The 14641-nt window shown below is 46.5% G+C and overlaps 1 protein-coding gene across 9 annotated transcripts in view; it reads right to left on the bottom strand.

Moving 5' to 3' along the window:
- LOC107374282 (gamma-aminobutyric acid receptor subunit pi) overlaps nucleotides 1-14641 on the bottom strand; it is a 183019-nt gene that overhangs the window by 139954 nt on the left and 28424 nt on the right. Inside the window, exons 3-4 of one of the 9 annotated variants that reach the window (XR_011515649.1) lie at nucleotides 12579-12718; nucleotides 7319-12491 (exon numbers count right to left, since the gene is read on the bottom strand). The exons of 6 other annotated variants lie outside the window; for them this stretch is intronic. The gene's annotated coding sequence lies outside the window, so the exon portion shown is untranslated. Of the gene's footprint in view, nucleotides 1-7318; nucleotides 12719-14641 lie in introns of those variants that run through there. 2 more of the 9 variants (XR_011515650.1, XR_011515648.1) reach the window with 2 other exon arrangements.

Below are 14641 nucleotides of genomic sequence, written 5' to 3'. Positions count from 1 at the left end.
CTTGCACTTTAACTTCCAAAGCACTTAGAATCAGAAGTAACTTAACCTTAAATCACTCAAAACATTTCAAAGGATCATGAAACAACACAAAAGATTAATCACAAGTTTTAGTTTATCAGCCTGGCCATGGCCGAAAACATTTAAAGATACCAAACAATGATCAATAAGCAGTTTATTTATTCAAAATGACCCGGCGGACGTGTTTTGGGAGTGAAAGAGGAAGACACGAAGCTACTTTTTAAGCAATAGCGCGGTTTTATTGCTTATTCTGGACTATAGAGGAAACGGGAGGAGAAAAGGAGAGAGAAAAATGAGTTTTCTGATCACCAGAAGAGCGAGGCGTCCCTCACTGTTTTGATTTGACGGTTCTCCGTGTTTCTCCGCAGTTTTCAGCGTCATCCGTCGGTTTGATGCTTTCTCCGTTGTTTACCTCCACGAGTGTTTCTCCACGGGCTGGACACAAAGAGAACGAAGTTTCTTTTGGGCTGAGTTTGACAACTTACAGCGTCTCTGAGAGCTGGATGGAGCTCCGCTCGTTCCCAGTCAGGTCCTGATGGAGTTGGAGTGGTTTCCAGCGGTTGTGTGGCTCAACTTGGGCACTTAGAGCTTCCGCGTGCTCAAGTTGTCGGAGCGTTCGACAAGCGTGTCCTTACCGCCAGGTATCCTGGGCAAAAGAACGAGGTTTCTTTGTCTCATTCATGATTTATAGTCTTTGAAGTCGCGGGAAAGCTGTCCAAGCTCCCGCCTCCCGCGGATCGTGTTTCTGGTATTAGGCGGTGACGTCATCACAATGCTTCCGTGTGCAAAGCATCATGGGAAATGAAGTTTCTTGGCGCTGATGTGATTATTTGCTTTTCAGAGCAATTTAAGCACAGTCATTTTGGAGAAAATCACTGCATAGTAATTTCCTCATGAGGTCAGACCCTCAACAATATTATAATAATCATTTTATTATTATTAATACTATATTATTATTATTATTTTATTACTAGTATTAACATTATTAATTATGATAATAATAATACAATTATTATTGTTACTATTATCATTAATTTTATTATTATTAATTGATCCCAAATGTCACTGTCCATAGATGAATTTTGGCTCTTTTGTCAGATGCATACAAAACCTTCCATTAAGTCGTTATTATGACCTCCTTGATAACATATGACCTCAGCAGAGTCTTTGATTACAGGTCATATGAGCAGGGCCAGATTAACACTTTGTTGTACCCTGGGCAACTATATTCAAGGGCCCCATCATCATGACCCAAGGATCACCATAATATGGTCACATATAGAATATTTTACTGTAATATGCAGTAAATATACTCAATACTTGAATGCCTGACATCACGTAACCCGCCCAGAGTAGCCTTTGACCCACCTCGTGTGGACTGACCAATGAGGAGAGGGTCTTAACTTGAGGTCCTCTCTTCATTGGTCAGTCTGCATGAGACTGACTCTCAACTGACGGTCAAAGTCATAGGCAGCGAAGCGTCTCTGTGCAGCGCAAAAGCCCGGGTGGACAGTTTGTTTAATATAGGGTGACCATATTTCAATTTCCAAAAAAGAGGACAGGGGATCTGTGCCTATGATGTCACACTATGGCAACGCCACACAAACCACATTGGGACCCATTTTTTTGTAAGAACTAAATTAATATCAGATTCTGCCAATAAAAGGGCTCTAAAACAATTCACATGTAAAAATTTAGCATATGTATTGCAAAATCTCATTTTTCTGCTTGAGTGCTGCAACAAGGTTTTATTAATAAAAAATTATTATACCTTTTGTTTTACTACAGCATTGGTACACTTCCTGTGCACAGATTATTAAGGATGCTTGTTTCAGCTGTGAGATTAGACGATAGGATCAATGAAAAAATAAGTTGTCACACACTCCATGATGGAAATTTTCAGAGAATCCACAAATAGTGGCTTTCAAATTATTTTGTTACTTTTTGCAAGTTTAGAAAAGAAGCAGATGAGACAGCATGTCTGATAATTTAGTTTTTCATCTGATAATATTAGAACATGTCAGTGTAGTGGAATATAGCTGTATATTCTTACACTATTAGGTCCAGATATTATAATCAGAAGAGGTTGTTTTTACCTTCAGGGAGTTTTATTTAAACACTTTGTATTGACTTAGAGACAAGAAAAGAAAGAGTTGGGATCGTTTAAGAATCTTTAATTTCTATAATTATAAATTCAAACAATCATCCAGGACTAACTTTGTTTAGTTTTCTTGTTTTTATTGAACTATTTCCTGCCCTGTCTGTCTATCATCTTCCTGCATCTTGTCACAATGGGTGTAGCTAACTGCTCTGAGTTTTCCTGTTTGCCGGTGGGCGCGCCCGGAGAGCAGCTGCTGCGAATTCCCTCATCAGCTCGCAGGGGATTTAAGGAGCGGTGTGACAATTCACCAGTGCTGGATGATTACTCACATTGGGTAGTTTACTACAGCTCTAGACCTGTTTCAGATTGTTCTGCATCCTGTTCTGCCTGTTTTAAGCCTTGTCATCATCTGTCCCGTTCCTCCATTCTCCCGCCCAGGTACTCTCATCATCTGCCTGTTACCAGCTTGTCAACCTGCACTCTCACCTGTTACTACAAGGAGCCTCTGGATCTCCTGTCCACCAGACACACCGCTTCTCCCCTGGCCGCCTGCTCTCCTGCGCTCACCTGCCCGCTCTTGGAACCGGTGCTCAGCTCCCAGCCTCCTTCACCAGCTACCACTCAGACCTGACACGCCCTCCTCTCCGCGCTCCACTACCTTACTGGAATCCGTAAGCCTCTATTCGATCACACCTTCCCCGTTTGCATTACATTTGTCATTCTCGTTCTCTATCTCAGAACGCTGCCAGAACCGTCCCCCTCCGACGTCTCCCCAGCCTCATCAAACTCAATAAATTATATATTATTTTTACTCACCTTGTCTCTTTCGTGATTCTGCATGTCGTGGGTCAAAAGACTCGACCACATCATGACAGAATCATCCAGCCAAAACTCAGACCCACTCGCTGAATCACATCCGCCTGATCTCGCCACAACTCTGTCCCAACACGAGAGCTCTATTCGGTCCTTCCATGATCAGCAAGCTAACACCAATCAGCATTTGTTCCAACTGGAGAGCCTTATCCGGCAACTCCACGAAAAGATCTCTCCTCCTGCGCCTTCATCGGCTGCCCAAGAAACCCCCGTTCAAACGCTTCCAACGTCTCGTCTACACTTCCGGGTCCCAGAATCCTCCCCATCTGTCACCTACAGCGGTGAGCCTGAGCAGGTACGGGGTTTTCTGTTTCAGTGCACGTTACATTTTGAAACCTACCCTGAAGTGTTTTGCACTGATCAAATAAAAATTTCCCACATAATTGGTCTGCTTCGGGGCCGTGCATTACAATGGGCGGAGGCTAGAGGTAGAGACCCGTCATTCATTAAAGGTACACTGCGCGAATTCCTGTCAGAATTTAAACTAACTTTTGACCACACAGAAACCCCAGCAGAAATATCGAGGACCATCTGGAACCTTAAACAAGGTAAACAAACAGTTCAGGATTTTGCCATAAGTTTCAGGACGCTGGCCACTACTTCCAGTATGGATGCCGACTCATTGAAGAGAGCATTCACCCAGGCTCTCAGTGAGAGAATTCAGGATCAGCTCGCCTACTGTCCCGAACCAGAGAACCTGGAGGACCTAATCAGTCTTGCGGTACGGATAGAGAAGAGGCTTAAGACTCATCAACCACGTTCCGAGCAGTGTTTCCAGCCACTTCATCCCAACCGGCCGATCAAGTCATCGCCACCGGTCAGCCCAGCCTCGGCCCCAACCAACCGGGGGGAGCCCATGCAGATAGGCCGTCCGGTCTGACTACGGAGGAGAAGCAGCGTCGGATCACCTCTCGGCTGTGTCTTTATTGTGGGCTGTCCGGGCATTTCCTGATCAACTGCCCCGTTCGTCCAAAAGGGAGAGCCCACCAGTAGGACCGAGCGTATTGGTGGGTGGAAATCTTTATTCTAAGATATCTCGGTGCCTGTTAACCTGTTCCATCCTTTTTAACCAGCAGAGTATTCCCGCTAAAGCCCTAGTGGACTCCGGGTGCGAGAGGAACCTGCTTGACCTGAACATCGTGGATCAACTTAAAATACCCACGACGCCCCTGTCCAACCCCATCAGAGTCTCATCACTGGAGGGCAGCTCCCTAACCACTATTACTCACCAAACAGTACCCATCAAGCTGCAGATTTCGGGTAACCACCATGAAACATTGTCATTTTTTGTTTTTCCCTCACCCCAGTCACCTATTGTCCTGGGACATGACTGGCTCACTACACACAACCCTCACATTGATTGGAGGACCAGCCAGATACTTTCTTGGAGTCCGTTTTGTCTCTCTCACTGTCTCTTATCTGCTAATCTGTCCTCCCAGGCTCCGGCACCCGTACCCCCCACTCCTCCTGACCTGTCTCTAATACCCCCTGAATACCACGACCTGCAAGCATTTTTCTGTTAAGGACCGAGCAGCCTCACTACCTCCTCATCGACCGTACGACTGCTGCATCGATCTCCTCCAAGGAGCCACTCTGCCTTCCAGCAGACTGTACAACCTGTCCAAGCCTGAACGAGAGTGTATGGCCACCTATATCTCTGAGTCCTTGGCTGCAGGCATCATTCGCCCATCCACTTCTCCACTTGGAGCCGGCTTCTTCTTTGTGACTAAGAAGGATGGATCCCTACGCCCCTGCATTGATTACAGAGGGCTCAAACAAATCACGGTAAAAAACAAATATCCATTACCCCTGCTGTCTTCAACATTTGACCCAGTCCAGAATGCAACCATTTTCACTAAACTGGACCTACGAAATGCCTACCACCTCGTCAGGATCCGGGAGGGAGACGAGTGGAAGACGGCCTTCAAGTCTCCCCTGGGTCATTTCGAGTATCTCGTCATGCCCTTCGGCCTTACCAACGCACCCGCCGTCTTTCAATCCCTGGTAAACTCCGTTTTAAGTGACTACATAAATAAATTTGTTACCGTATACCTGAATGACATATTGATCTTCTCCAACACCCCATCTGAGCACTACCAACATGTCCGAGCAGTCCTGCAACGCCTCCTTGAAAAACGCCTTTTTGTTAAAGCGGAGAAATGTGTGTTCCATGCCCCTTCAGTCAAGTTCCTGGGTTTCATTCTGGAGAGTGGGCGCTTACGGACAGATCCCGAGAAGGTGGAAGCAGTCCGAGAATGGCCGACCCCTACCACCCGCAAGCAATTGCAGCGTTTCCTCGGCTTCGCCAATTTCTACCGACGTTTTATTCGTGGCTACAGTCAAGTGGCCTCACCACTCACCCAGTTGACCTCCACTAAACACCCTTTTGTCTGGTCCGAGGCCGCAAACAACGCCTTTCTTGAGTTGAAGGACCGTTTCACTCAAGCCCCCGTCCTCTCTCGCCCCGACCCTGCTCGCCAGTTTACCCTTGAAGTGGACGCTTCCGATTCGGGTGTAGGTGCCGTTCTCTCTCAAATCTCCCCCTCTGATAACCAACTCCATCCCTGTGCCTTTTTTTCTAGAAAACTGACCCCGGCGGAGAAAAACTATGATGTGGGGGACCGGGAACTGCTAGCGGTGAAGTTGGCCCTTGAGGAGTGGCGCCATTGGCTGGAGGGAGCTGAGCACCCCATAGTGAACTGGACTGACCATAAGAACCTTGCCTATCTCAAGGAGGCTAAAAGACTAAATTCCAGGCAATCTCGCTGTTCTTCACCCGGTTCAATTTTGTCATCTCCTTTCGTCCAGGCACAAAGAACGTCAAACCCGACGCCCTGTCCCGACAATATGCATCCAACAAGGATCAAGAACCTGCAACCATCCTTCCTTCATCCTGTGTGCTCGGGGCAATCACCTGGGAGATCACACAGAAGGTCCTGGATGCCCAAGGAACGGACCCCGGCCCAGGTAAAGGACCGCCCCACAAGCTATGCGTGCCCCAGCAGGTCCGAAGTGCTGTAATGCACTGGGCCCACACAGCTAGATTCTCTGTCCACCCGGGAGTGGCCCGCACCCTCGCTCTGATCCGCCGGTCCTTCTGGTGGCCATCCATGTTCCAGGACATCAAGGAGTACGTCAAGGCTTGTCAGGTCTGTGCCCGCAATAAATCAGAGAACCAGCCTCCCGCCAGACTACTCCGTCCCCTTTCCATTCCCTCTCGTCCCTGGTCTCACATTGCCCTCGATTTTGTCACCGGTCAAAGGGATTCTCAGTCATACTTACCATCATTGACAGATTCTCTAAGGCTTGTCATTTCGTCCCACTAAAATCTCTGCCTTCCTCCTCAGTAACCGCTGAACTTATGGTCAAGCACGTCTTCCGACTTCACGGCATCCCGGACAAGATCTTGTCCGACCGTGGCCCCCAGTTCCTCTCGAGAGTCTGGAAGGAGTTTGCTGCCTCCCTGGGAGCCACGGTTTCTCTGAGCTCCGGTTACCACCCCCAAACTAACGGCCAGTGTGAGCGGCTCAACCAGGAGCTTGAAGCCATGCTCCGTTGTGTGTGCTCCGCCAGCCCTTCCAGCTGGAGTACCCAACTGCCCTGGATTGAGTATGCTCACAACACCCACACATTTCCTCAGCTACAGGTCAGTCACCTTTTGAATCATCTCTGGGCTACCAACCCCCACTTTTCCCTTCAGATCTTCCCCCCAATATCACAGTACCCCAGTTCATTCGCAGAACAAATAGGACGTGGACCCAGACCCGTGCGACCCTCCAGCGAACTGCTGATCGCAACCGACGGTGGGCAGACCGCCACCGTCGTCCCGCTCCTCCTTACACTGTTGGGCAACAGGTCTGGCTGTCAACCAGAGACATTACATTGAAGGACACAAGCAAGAAGCTCTCTCCCCGGTTTATTGGTCCCTACTCCATCAGCAAAGTCATCAACCCTTGGTCGGTTCGTCTCTCGCTGCCCTCCTCCCTGAAGGTCCACCCTGTTTTTCACGTCTCCCTCCTTAAGCCCGTCTCATCGAGTCCATTGTGTCCTTCCCCAGCCCCTGCTCCTCCTCCTGTTCGTCTGTCTAACGACGATCTCGGTTATCATGTCCAGCGCCTCCTTGAGGCCAGACCCCGCGGTCGGGGCCGCCAGTTCTTGGTCGATTGGGTGGGCTACGGTCCGGAACATCGGCAATGGATTCCAGCATCTTGGATCGACGACCCGTCCCTCATCCGGGACTTTGATGCAGCACGGTCCTCCTCCTCCTCCTCCTCCTCCTCCTCCTTCTCCTCTGCCTGGCTGCCGGGTGGCGGCCTTTGAGGGGGGGGGGGGGGGGGGGTACTGTCACAATGGGTGTAGCTAACCGCTCTGAGTTTTCCTGTTTGCAGGTGGGCGCGCCCGGAGAGCAGCTGCTGCAAATTCCCTCATTAGCTCGCAGGGGATTTAAGGAGCGGTGTGACAATTCACCAGTGCTGGATGATTGCTCACATTGGGTAGTTTACTACAGCTCTAGACCTGTTTCAGATTGTTCTGCATCCTGTTCTGCCTGTTTTAAGCCTCGTCATCATCTGTCCCGTTCCTCCATTCTCCCGCCCAGGTACTCTCATCATCTGCCTGTTACCAGCTCGTCAACCTGCACTCTCACTGTTACTACAAGGAGCCTCTGGATCTCCTGTCCACCAGCCACACCGCTTCTCTTGGCCGCCTGCTCTCCTGCGCTCACCTGCCCGCTCTTGGAACCGGTGCTCAGCTCCCAGCCTCCTCCACCAGCTACCACTCAGACCTGACACGCCCTCCTGTCCGCTACCTTACTGGAATTCGTAAGCCTCTATTCGATCACACCTTCCCCGTTTGCATTACATTTCTCATTCTCGTTCTCTGTCTCAGAACGCTGCCAGAACCGTCCCCCTCCTACGTCTCCCCAGCCTCATCAAACTCAATAAATTGTATATTATTTTTATTCACCTTGTCTCTTTCGTGATTCTGCATGTCGTGGGTCAAAAGACTCGACCACATCATGACACATCTCCTCTAAACTCTCCAGAAAAACTGTTGCCTGGATTCTTACTTTTTCACCTCATCAGTTACTTCTGAGCAGATCAAAGTGATCTCCTGACCGCAAAGCGGAGTGCGCCTTTCGTTGCTGCGTCAGTGAGGTGAAATCACCGCAGCACAGGTGATGAGCTCCGCAGTAGCAGAGCGCTTCAGGCACAAATAAGACAGAAAATAGAGAACATGTGCGGACATGAACAATCGTATGCTAATTATAGTTTTTTGGTTGCGCCACTTTGAGAATGGACCGTGACCCCAAGAACCCCCCGGACAGAGAGTGAAAAATGGACATGTCCGGGGAAAACCGGACATACGGTCACCCTAGTTTAATATAATGCGGGAGATTACAGATACAGTACTTTGCTCGTGCCCTTGCTGCCCTGGGCCCCTTAGAGTTCGTGGGCCCTGGGCAATTGCCCAGTTTCCCATATGGTTAATCCGGCCTTGTATATGAGGACTAAGCAGCGGTGCGGCGTCTCTTCACACGGAAGACAGCTTTACAGGATACATCTGCTTTCCTACTCATTTTGGTTCTCCTGTCAGACTCCAGAGCCGACACCCACTAAGACACATGAGACTCACACAAGATTGGATCTGATTTGAATCTGAATCTGACCAGGTCATCTGAAACTGTTTGTTATTTGGTCCACAAATAACCTGTTGATTGTGGAGCAAAATTCAAATGTATAAATGTTGTCCTAAGGCAGAAGTCTCGAACTCCAGTCCTCAGTCCAGCATGTTTAGTTGTTTCACACCTGATTTAATCAGCGGGTGATTGACCAGCCAGACAGGTGACTCGGTTGAGGTGTAATGGAGCAGGGAAACAACTAAAACATGCTCCAGGACCAGAGACCCCTGTTCTAAGGGGTTTTAAACTCCTGTCTCAGTTTTTTGGCTCTCCTTGACTTAACATGCAAGCGTGACACACACACACACACACACACACACACACCCTGATGAACCCTGTTTAAGCAGCCACACAAACGTTTGGAATCACAAAAGCTGCAGGCCTCACTGATAGTTGAAGAGCAACCTCCGTCAGACTCCAGTGTGACGAGTCTGTAGACCTGAGGTGACCCACGTGAGTGTTTCATAACAGGAGCAAATGTAGAAATCACTACGTCTGCATGGTGGTCTGGGTCAGATCCGATCTGAGGTGTACACACTCTCATCAACACTCCATTTAGGTTTTTTTGCCTGCTGCGAGAACCTTGAATCTTGTAATTCAAGGAATCTGCAACACTTTTAAGAAACAGCAAGCTTTTCAAATTGATCCAATGATTTTCTTTGTTTTCGAATACAGGCCCATAATTAGCCAGCTAGTCTGGCAGCTAATCCCAGTTAATCATTTTATGGAGCTAATTAATTATTTGTAAACCCTTCTGCAGTGTCCTGGGGACGTTGTGCCCTGTGGAACGCACTATGTGGGAGGAAATGTCATCCTCCAGTCGGATAAGGATCCAGATCCATGAAGTGAACCGCCATTGCTGGTTCTGGATCCAGCCGAGCTAAAGCTAGTTTTCCAGGAGCACTAAAGCGGCTCTGTACAGTGAGGTTTGAATCAGCCCATCTGTGTGTTGTTTTGTTCCCATGACAGAAAGTGGGTCCGCCCCTCATGGGTTGGGGGGGATTTTTACTCATGACAAAATAGTACGAGGTCATCAGTAAACAGTAGACTACACTACGTGTGAGGCTGTGCTTCCATTGCCATGTAGAAAAGATGCTTCTGGGTGGAGTTATTTATAACGAGGTTGTCCTTGTGTTACGCAGCTGGGGCCTCATTTATCAAGCTTGCTTACGCACAAAACGGGGTCGGAAAACTGTGTAAGCAACTTTCCACGCAAACTTTGGGATTTATGAAAGAAAACTTTGCGGAAAAATGTGCGCAACTTTAAGTTGACTTAAGGTTGGTTTATGCTTGACGCGTCCGCGAGGTCCGCACGGCTCCGCGCGGAAAAGTTGCGTCGTTTTGCGTCATTTTAACAACCACGCCCCTCCACCGCGTCTCCGCACGGCCCAGAATTTCCGCAATGCGCACCTCGGAAAATTTCTAACCACGCGGACGGTCGGACGCGGAAAAACATGGCGGACCGGCACGGCAGAGGTTCGTAAATACAGACATTTGTATGATTCAGCTCTCAAAGATCACCGTGATCAACATGTTGTAAATAATTCTTGGAGAGAAATAGCTCGCACTGTCGGAAAAGACGAGAACGCTGTTAAAAATGCTGAAATGTCATGTTGTAAACAGTAATTTCTACTTCTACTATGGTGTAGTGTTGGATGCTTGACGTAGAGCTCCATGCTGCCCCGTTCAGTTTGGGAGAATATTGGCTCACCGCAGAGACGAGCCGCACAAACCATAAACACTGCGAGTTGTGAAGCGCGTTCCAGCCGCGAGCCGCATCACCGCTCAGAAAGTGAATGCGTCAAGCATAAACCAAACTTAAGGACCTGGCTTACGCACATGCTGGACATGGAGAGCACCTGCAGTGCTGCTGCTGAGAAGATACAGTTATGAAATCCTGCAGCATTTTCACTTGTACCCACCCCCCACCACACACACACACACACACACACACACACATACACAGCCTGAAGCTCAGAATACAGAATGCAGAATATCAGCAGGGGGACAGGTTGAGAAAGGATGTCATGTGTGTGTGACAGTGTGAGCGTCCTGTCACTGTGACCCAATTGACGATGCACCCTGGCTACTTGGACAAGGGAGATCTCCATTTGGGTGACTGGTTAGGGCGCATGACTTTCACCCGGGAGTCTGGGGATTGAATCCCGATTGGACCATTTTTTATATCCACCACAGATCTCTCTGAAGAATTCACAACATTGACGGCTTCAGCAACGCTGTGCCACTCCGTGGATTTTCTCTTATTTGTTTTGCAAAAGCACTTCCTTTCATTTCTCCGCCTCACCCACAAGTACCTCAACTTCTGCTTGTGAAATAGTGATTCCTTGATCTGCCTTTATCTACGGTCGCCATGTCATTGGCGGAGTGCTGCAACAGCCGGCATATGTATATGCATGAGATCCACAAAGCACTTTGCATTGACTATTTATGGCAGTAAGTGGGCGTGGTGAGGGCGGGATGGGACTAAAAAGCAGCTGAGAACCTTTCTAGATAGTTTCTGATTCATGAAGCGGAGATTGCGTGCAGCTGTGTGTACTCCATGTTTGATAGATCAGAAACCTACCTGGCATAAGTACATTTTGTTGCTGAGCTTAAGTACGGTTTTAGTAAGGATTCTACGCAATGTTTGATAAATGAGACCCCTGTTCTGTAGGCGACTCAGACATGTAAACAATAACAAAGGTGGACACCATGACTCCTCCAGGAGCAAAGTGAAACTTTCTGGTCACTCAGGTGCAAAGAGCCTGTGAAGAGAACAAGCTAGGCAAAGGCTGCAGGCAGAAAGACAACCACTGGAGAGACAGGATGATGGTAAGCTGATGGCATCAAAAAATGGGATCAGATAACCCCGGTGTTGGCGTCACTGAGATGGCTTCCTGTCCGGAACAGGATCTACATAGAACTACTGCTCCTTGTCTTTAAGTCTCTGTCAGGCACAGCACCTGGTTTCTACACACTCCAGCCAGAACCCTGCCTTCACACGAACTTTTGGTTGTGCGAAGAACGAGAAAGAAATCCCACGGGGACCAGGAATTTTCTGTGATTGGACCTAAACTCTGAAACCAATGTCCACCTGACATCAGGCGTTAGACATTTAAATCCAAGTCGGTTCTGCGTTTCCGAGCTGTCACCAGGTTAACTCAGGCCGTTGCTTTTATGTTTGACTCCAATTTTTTTTAATCGGACAACTTTTTAACACGTTGTCTTTTTCTTTTATGTTATTTTATCTTGATCTCATGGATTTATTTATTTTAACCTGTTTTATTATGTTTTTATCCTTTTGGTTTGAGTGTTTACTTTGACTGGTGGTAAAATGGTGCTCTACAAATAAATAAATGATGGGGGGTTTATGGCTCCTGTTTTGATATTTCCTGTCAAAATAAATCTACGAACCACTTTATGCGGTATGGTCATTAGACATGATAAATCAACATACAGCCATGCTGCTGTGTGTGTGTGTGTGTGTGTGTGTGTGTGTGTGTGTGTGTGTGTGTGTGTGTGTGTGTGTGTGTGTGTGTGTGTGTGTGTGTGTGTGTGTGTGTGTGTGTGTGTGTGTGTAAGTAAACACAAACTTTTTAGGCAGTTGTGAAAAAAATGCTGTTAAAGAATGTTTTCAGAAATTAAACTTATTGTTTATTTTCATTAATTCCCAAAATGACTTTAAACATCCAGCCAAATCATTAGAACCATCTTCATTGTAAAGAAGAACCAGAAGTGATGGTCTGGTCTCCACAGAGCCCTGATCTCAACATCATGGAGGTGTTTTCCTCAACAACGGTGCACCTAGAAGAGTTGATGCTGTTTAGGAGGCAGAGGGTTGTCACATCAAATACTTTGATTTGGTTTTTGTTCACTGATGAAAATAAATACATGCACTAAATCTACCAGCAGAGCAGCCGAGGACCAACTGCAAGCAGCGTCCTGCTCCATCTCTGGGCTGCTTCATGACCCCTCGCCTGCTCTGATTAAACATAAAAGGAGGAGGATGTGTTGGTCCTCCTGGCGGGTCTTCTTCTTCCTTCTCCCTACACAGAAGGAAGAAGAAATGGGAAATTGGTAACTACATTTAGTAGAGGTGGGCTGGTACGCCCCTGTGTATTCGAATGTGTCGGTACGCCCCTGTCGGTCCGGTACGCACTTTCGTACCGAGTTTCTACTCTAATTGCATTGCACATTAACCTACAGCATGCTAACTAAACACATAGTGGAGCGCCACAGAAGTTATAGCAAACTTGGGAGAGGAAGAGCTCCAATATCCACCGTTGTCATTAAAGTCTCCTGTTTGGGAACACTACAGCTTTCCGGTGAGATATGTAGCAATGAACACATGCATCCCCACATTGCCAAGCTAGCAAAATGTTACCTTGCCATACCAGCGTCCTCTGTCCCCAGCGAGAGGGTTTTTTCTACTGCTGGAGTTATCGTAACAGTCAACAGATCTGCCCTTTCTGCAGACAATGTGGACTAATTTCTGGCAAAAAACATGAAGGTTGAGTGAACCTAAAAAGGCAACAAGCTGGAACTCCTAATGTTGCAGAATGTTTTTGTTAACCTATTTCAATCTGAATAATTCCATTTGTTCCTTCATTTACACTTTAAGTTCTTCAAAAAAACCAGCACAATAATCATCTTGCAGATTCCTAAATAAATATTTAAACTTGCATATATTTATTTTTTTATCTTTTTTTTTCTCAGACTAAATGTTAAAGAGTTTACAAGAGATTATAAGGATAGTTGCACTTTCTAAATTCTTAAAGTTTTGCTTGTCTGCACAAAATAATTCTTTATTTCAGTAGTTAAGCCACTTTTAGTTGCACTTTGTTTATTTGTAAAGAGCAAGTCAAATGTTGATGCTGCATTTTTCCAATAATAAAATATTGAAACCAGTATACATTTTTATGTTAAACATTATATATGTTAATTTTCATTTACTGGGAATATCTTGCAGAATGTAATGCAAGTAAATGTTCAACTTAAATGTAAATAAAGAATTTACTGTTTACACAAAAGAAAATCGTTTTTATTTTTTTATTTTTTACTAGGGATGAGCGAGTACACCGCTATCTGTATCTGTTCAACCAACTAAATTATCTGTATCCGTACTCAGAATGGGCGTGGCATAAAACGGAAGTGGGCGTTGTTTAACCGGAAGTGAGTGTGGTTTACATCAATGTATTATTTTAAGTCTGAAATTGATATGGATTGATCAGAAGTTGCTATGTGTGTTGTTTATTTGAAAACTATTTACAGAGCAGCCTCAGAATTGAGATTAAATATTTTTGATCACAATAGTAAATAAACTATTACAGAACAAGTTTTTCAATAAAATCAGAACATTAATATTTAAGTGCATGGATTAATACATCTGAACTCATGCAGTAGGAACTAGGAAATATGAAATACTAGAACCAGACACAACTTTATATATATATTTTTTTTATTTTAATTTTTTGATTAAACTGATAAAAAAATCAGTTCTTGGCCTTTTCCCACACAAAGTTAAACAAAACAATGTTGATTAAGGTGTGTGTGTGTGTGTGTGTGTGTGTGTGTGTGTGTGTGTGTGTGTGTGTGTGTGTGTGTGTGTGTGTGTGTGATAGAGAGGGAGAGAGGTAGAGAGGGAGAGAGAGGGAGTTAAAAAAAATAAAAAACCCGACCGGAGCGGAGGTAGTGACTGACACAGCACGTCAGCTCTGTCTTGTCAAATGCACCACGTACGTTACGAAAGAAGTAACTTTAAATATTCAACCGAAAAAGAGGAGAGCTGAAGAAAACCTAGGGACTACTGAAGAAACGTGAGCAACAGTGAAGCAATCACAGCGAGATCCGTTACTGTCTGTGTGTGTGCGTGGATGGGCCGGACGGACTGCGCTCCCGGCCGGCTGCAGTTTTGTGTGTAGGGAGGGGCGGGCGCTCTATGTGACTGGCCAATCACAGAGCGTGAAGAA

The sequence above is a fragment of the Nothobranchius furzeri genome, chromosome 12, assembly GCF_043380555.1.
Source record: "Nothobranchius furzeri strain GRZ-AD chromosome 12, NfurGRZ-RIMD1, whole genome shotgun sequence".
Classification (NCBI taxonomy): Eukaryota; Metazoa; Chordata; class Actinopteri; order Cyprinodontiformes; family Nothobranchiidae; genus Nothobranchius; species Nothobranchius furzeri.
Note: the sequence above shows the minus strand (reverse complement) of the source record. Positions and strands in the feature narration are given on the sequence as shown.